This window comes from Oryctolagus cuniculus, chromosome 13 (genome assembly GCF_964237555.1).
Source record: "Oryctolagus cuniculus chromosome 13, mOryCun1.1, whole genome shotgun sequence".
NCBI classification, from domain to species: Eukaryota; Metazoa; Chordata; class Mammalia; order Lagomorpha; family Leporidae; genus Oryctolagus; species Oryctolagus cuniculus.
The window spans coordinates 21,162,192-21,167,812 of NC_091444.1; the positions used below are offsets into that span (position 1 = coordinate 21,162,192).

The window sequence follows — 5,621 nt, forward strand, 5'->3', positions numbered from 1 at the left end:
CTAATCGCAACGATCGGCCTTAGCCCCACCCCTTTCCCAGACATGGCCAATCACAACTTGGCTATGGCTGCGGAACAACCAATCGACAGGAAGGGCCCGCCCTAACTTCGCAAGGCCTCTTGGGGGTTGTGGTTTCTGGCGTGTAGCTGACGGGGGCGGGACGCAGGTGAGCGATGGCCTCGGGCTGGGTTGAGGTCTTTTGATCTACTTGAGGTAAATCCCCTGCTGTAGGATAACACGTCGAGCTAAAGGAGGAGAAAGCAAGACCGTGAAGGACGCGTATCAGCCCCGGCTCTGCCCCTGGCAGGTGACGGCCATTCCCTAGGTTGGCTGGGGGTCTGTCCCGGTGTCTCTGATGGTCCAGCTCGGAGGGTTGGCTCCTGTGCAGGAATTTCTGTGAAGGTGTTTTGGATGTTAATTCGAACACCACATTTTTTTTTTTTTTTTTTTTTTTTTTTTTTTTTTTTGCAACTCTAGGCAGATACACTGAGACGGAAAGATTACAGTAAATAGATTTAAGGGAATTTTGAGGTTCAGGAGTTCACTTCCCGTGGTTTCAGTTTTCCATGGTCAGACTATCCCATGGTAAATTCCAAGCCTAAGTAATTAATAGGTTTTTAATTGCATGCTATCCTGAGCAGCGTAATGAGCTCTTGCCATGTCAGCCCTGTCCCTCCTGGGGCATACTTCATCCCTCTGTCCGTCACATCCCAACTGTCAGTCACTTTGCAGCAACCTCCATGATCAGATCAGCCGTCGTGGGGTCACAGTGCTTGTGTTCATGTAACCTCTATTGTACTTATTACCCAGTGATGCTGGCAATTTGGCCATGCCAAGGAGAAGTGATAAAATACTTCCTTTAAATGAAAAGATGAAAACTCTTGGCTTGATAAGGAAAGAAAAAAAATCACATACTGAGGTTGCTAAAATCTACAATAAGAATGCGTTGTCTGGGGTGGGCATTTGGCCGAATGGTTCAGTTGCCGGACACAAATTAAGACACTTGCTCCCCTACCCCAGTCGCTGGATCTGATACCCACTTTTGACTCTTGATTCCAGCTTCCTGCTAAAGCAGACCCCAGCAGGCAGCAGTTGATGGCTTACCTGATAGGATTCCTGCCACCCACGTGGAGACCTGGATTGGGTTCCACAGGCAGGGAGGTTGTGTCTTGGGATGCACCCCCCTTGGTAAGTGGAGATTATTGTATCAGTAATTTTGATGTATTACACAAATAAATTTCATATCTGCTCAGAGTAGAGGATCATTCTTGGGGGGAGGAAAAACCTCTTATGACACAGAGATATAAAATTTGATTTCTTGAAGCCAGGAAACTGTTCCTTCCAGATTCCTTGTTGCAATTTCATCTGGCACCAGGCTCACATTTTAGAATTCTCAAGAAAAAGTCTGTGAAGGCTTGCAGCCAGCAGGACCACGCAACTACCCGTGACCCAAGCTCAAGCCCATACTGCCGGTGTTTGCTTAGAGAGGGAGTGTTTAGCACGAACCCTTTCTCTATTTCTGCTTCAAAGACTACAACCATGTAGTAACTTTTCAATACCAATTTAATGACAATATTATGAAATTCTTTTTTTTTTTCCCAAAACACTTCATGTATTTATTACCGAATTGATCCACTAGTCACAGCCCCAATCAAACAGGTCCAGCTGCCCAGACAATGGTGACATCTTCAGCTTGATGTGTTAAGAACATAGTGACCGGCCGGAGCCGTGGCTCACTAGGCTAATCCTCCGCCTAGCGGCGCTGGCACACCGGGTTCTAGTCCCGGTCGGGGCTCCGGATTCTGTCCCTGTTGCCCCTCTTCCAGGCCAGCTCTCTGCTGTGGCCAGGGAGTGCAGTGGAGGATGGTCCAAGTGCTTGGGCCCTGCACCCCATGGGAGACCAGGAAAAGCACCTGGCTCCTGCCATCGGATCAGCGCGGTGCGCCAGCTGCAGCGTGCCGGCCACGGCGGCCATTGGAGGGTGAACCAACGGCAAAGGAAGATCTTTCTCTCTGTCTCTCTCTCTCACTGTCCACTCTGCCTGTCAAAAAAAAAATAAATAAATAAAAAAGTAAATAAAAATAAAAAAGGACATAGTGGCCTTGATACAGTATAAATCTGTGAGCCATCCGCCTCAAGGGCACTGCCTTACATAGGCAGCTTGGTTCTTCTCCAGGGTTTCCTCTTAGAGTTATACCTGATTTTGTTTCTAGTTTTCATCTGAATCCGTTGGGGAATGGGGTGATTTTTTTTTTCTTTTTTGTCTAGGAATCTTTTGATTCTGAACATCTTGGGAGAAGACCTGGTGAGGAGGAGTCAGGTGTACTCACCACGATAGTGGAGAAAAGCTGAAATTCTTTACATACACAGAAAAGTGTAAGGAGTAATGTAATGAACATTTCTGGACTCACTGCTCAGCTTAAGATCTAGAATAATTAAAATAGAGTTGACATTTAAAAGTGTGAGCATGCCAGAATTTTTAGTAAAAGTAGTTTAGTTCCTACCAAGCTTTAAAAGATTTTATGATTTTAAAGTTAATATTTAGATCCTTATTAAATATTTGGAAAATACTGAAAAGTATAATGAAAAAATCACAGCATCTGGAGGTATTCACTAAGAATATTCTGGTTTTGTCTCATTTTTATTTATCCATAAATACTTATGAATGAGTACATGTATAAGTCTTTTTAAAAATAAAACAAATGTGGGGCCAGTGCTGTGGTGTAGCAGGTAAAGCCGCCGCCTGCAGTGTTGGCATTCAATATGGGTGTTGGTTTGAGTCCTGGCTGCTCCACTTCCAATCCAGCTCTCTGCTATGGCCTGGGAAAGCAATGGAAGATGGCCCAAGTCTTTGGGCCCCTGCACCCATGTGGGAGACCTAGAAGAAGCTCCTGGCTCCTGGCTATGGATTGGCTCAGCTCTGGCCATTGTGGCCATTTGGGGAGTGAAAGAGTGGATGGAAGACCTCCCTCTCTCTGTTTGTAATTCTGCCTCTCAAGTAAATAAATAAATCTAAAAACAAGAGAGAGAGAGAGAAATTTGTTGAGACTTGCCTAAGAACCTAGTGTGTGCCAATTTTATAGCATGTAAATTTGAATTGTTTTATGGAGGGTTCCATATATAATATGTGCATTAAATCAAAATTTTATTTATGGTTTTATTCATCTATATCACAGATTTTTTAAAAATCTGCATGCCTTATCAACAAAGGAAGAAGTATAATAAAACTTTTCATTGTGTTGGTGGATTTTCTGTTTTTAAAAGTCAATTATAGGCTGGCGCCGCGGCTCAATAGGTTAATCCTCCACCTAGCGGCGCCGGCACACCGGGTTCTAGTCCCGGTCGGGGCGCCGGATTCTGTCCCGGTTGCCCCTCTTCCAGGCCAGCTCTCTGCTGTGGCCAGGGAGTGCAGTGGAAGATGGCCCTGCACCCCATGGAGACCAGGAGAAGCACCTAGCTCTGGGCTTCTGATCAGCGCGGTGCGCCAGCTGCAGCACGCCGGCCATGGCGGCCATTGGAGGGTGAACCAACGGCAAGAGGAAGACCTTTCTCTCTGTCTCTCTCTCTCATTGTCCACTCTGCCTGTCAAAAAAAAAAAATTCAATTATAGGGGCTGATGCTGTGGCATAGCGGACAAAGCCACCACCTGCAGTGCTGGTATCCCCATGGTCGCCAGTTCGAGTCTCGGCTGGCCCAGTTCCAATCCAACTCCCTGCTACTGCGCCTGGGAAAGCAGCAGAAGATGATCCAGGTCCTGAGACACCTGCACCCAGCTCCTGGCTCCTGGCTTCAGATTAGCCCAGCTGTGGCCATTGCGGCCATCTGGGGAGCGAACCAGTGGACAGAAGATCTCTCTCTCTCTCTCTCTCTCTCTCTCTCTCTGCTTCCACCTCTCTGTAACTGCCTTTCAAACATGTAAATAAATCTTTAAAAAAGAAGTCAGTCCTGCTTTATATATTCTGAGACTATTTTATCTGATGCGTATAAGTTTAGAATTTTTGTATCTTTGTGTTGACTTGAAATTTTTGTCGCTATATAGTGGGCTCCTTTGTACTTAACAGTGTCTTGGTTTGAGGTCAGTGTGTCTGGTGTTAACGCAGGCACCCCTGGAGATGTGGTTCAGTTCCAGATCACCATGATAAAGTCAGGAATGTAAGAAAATAAGTTATGTGAGTTTTTTTTTTGTTTCCTAGCATGTATAAAAATTTTGTTCACACTATATTATAGTCCATGAAGGGTGCAGTAGCATTGTATCTAACAATTACGTACCTTGGTTGAAAATGCTTGGTTACAAAAAAGGCTAGCTTCTATGTGATCACCTGATTTGGCTAGTGGAAGGCCTTGCTCAGCTATGGTTCCTGGCACCCCAAAGGTTGCTGCAACAGATGTAATGATGATGATGATGATGATGATGATAATAATAATAATAATAATAATGTAAACGGCTGTAACAGATGCAATAAAAATGATGAAAGAAGTTGAAATATTGTGAGAGTCACCAAAACGTGACACAGAGACAGGAAGTGAGCACGCACTGTTGGAAAGTGGCACTGACAGGGCTGGTGCTGTGGCGTAGTGGGTAAAGCTGCCGCCTGCAGTGCCGGCATCCCATATGGACGCTGGTTCGAGACCCGGCTACTCAATTTCCCATTCAGCTCTCTGCTGTGGCCTGGGAAAGCAGTAGAAGATGGCCCAAGTCCTTGGACCCCTGCACCTGCATGGGAGACCTGGAAGAAGCTCCTGACTCCTGCTTCGGATCAGGGCAGCTCCAGCTGTTGCGGCCAATTGGAGAGTGAACCAGTGGATGGAAGACCTCTCTCTCTCTCTCTGTCTCTGCCTCTCCTTCTCTCTGTGTAACTCTGACTTTCAAATAAATAAATAAATCTTTTTTTTTTTTAAAAAAGGGCAGGGGGAGCACTGACAGACTTGCTGTCTGCAGAATTGCCAGAGCCTTAGCCTGTGAGAACCGTGCTGCCCAGAGCGGGAGGCAAAGCTCAGTAAACCAGGCTGTACCTCCACGGCTACCCCATGCTTTTGCTTAGTATTTGTTTTTGTTTTATAACTTTTTAAAAAATATTTATTTATTTGTTTGAAAGGCAAAGTTACAAAGAAGTATAGGCGGAGGGTGGGGGTGGAGAGAGAGAGAGAGAGAGAGAAAGAAAGTCTTCCATCCACTGGTTCACTCCCCAGATGGCCACAACGGCTGGAGCTGTGCTGATCTGAAGCCAGAAACCAGGAGCCAGGAGCTTCTTCCGGGTCTCCACATGGGTTCAGGACCCCAAGGACTTGGGCCATCTTCCACTGCTTTCCCAGGCCATAGCAGAGAGCTGGATCCGAAGTGGAGCAGCCAGTTCTCGACCTGGCACTCATATGGGATGCCGGCACTGCAGGTGGCAGCTTTATCTGCTAAGCCACAGTGCTGGCCCTTGTTTTGTATCTTTTTTCCCTTTTTTTTTTTTTTTTTTTTTTTTTTTTTTGGACAGGCAGAGTTAGACAGTGAGAGAGAGAGAGAGACAGAGAGAAAGGTCTTCCTTCCGTTGGTTCACTCCCAAAATGGCTGCTACGGCTGGCACGCTGCACCGATCCGAAGCCAGGAGGCAGGTGCTTCCTCCCTGTCTCCC

General features: G+C 46.3%; 1 long non-coding RNA gene across 2 annotated transcripts; it reads left to right on the top strand.

Moving 5' to 3' along the window:
• Positions 1-156: 156 nt before the first annotated feature.
• On the top strand, positions 157-3,899 carry LOC127483522 (uncharacterized). Of its 2 annotated transcripts, XR_011381386.1 has the most exons (4): positions 157-307; positions 1,060-1,188; positions 2,269-2,376; positions 3,611-3,899. It is a non-coding gene; the product is annotated as an uncharacterized lncRNA (long non-coding RNA). The 2 variants fall into 2 exon arrangements; XR_007909889.2 differs by lacking the exon at positions 3,611-3,899 and having other exon boundaries at positions 2,269-3,057.
• The last annotated feature ends 1,722 nt before the right edge of the window (positions 3,900-5,621 follow it).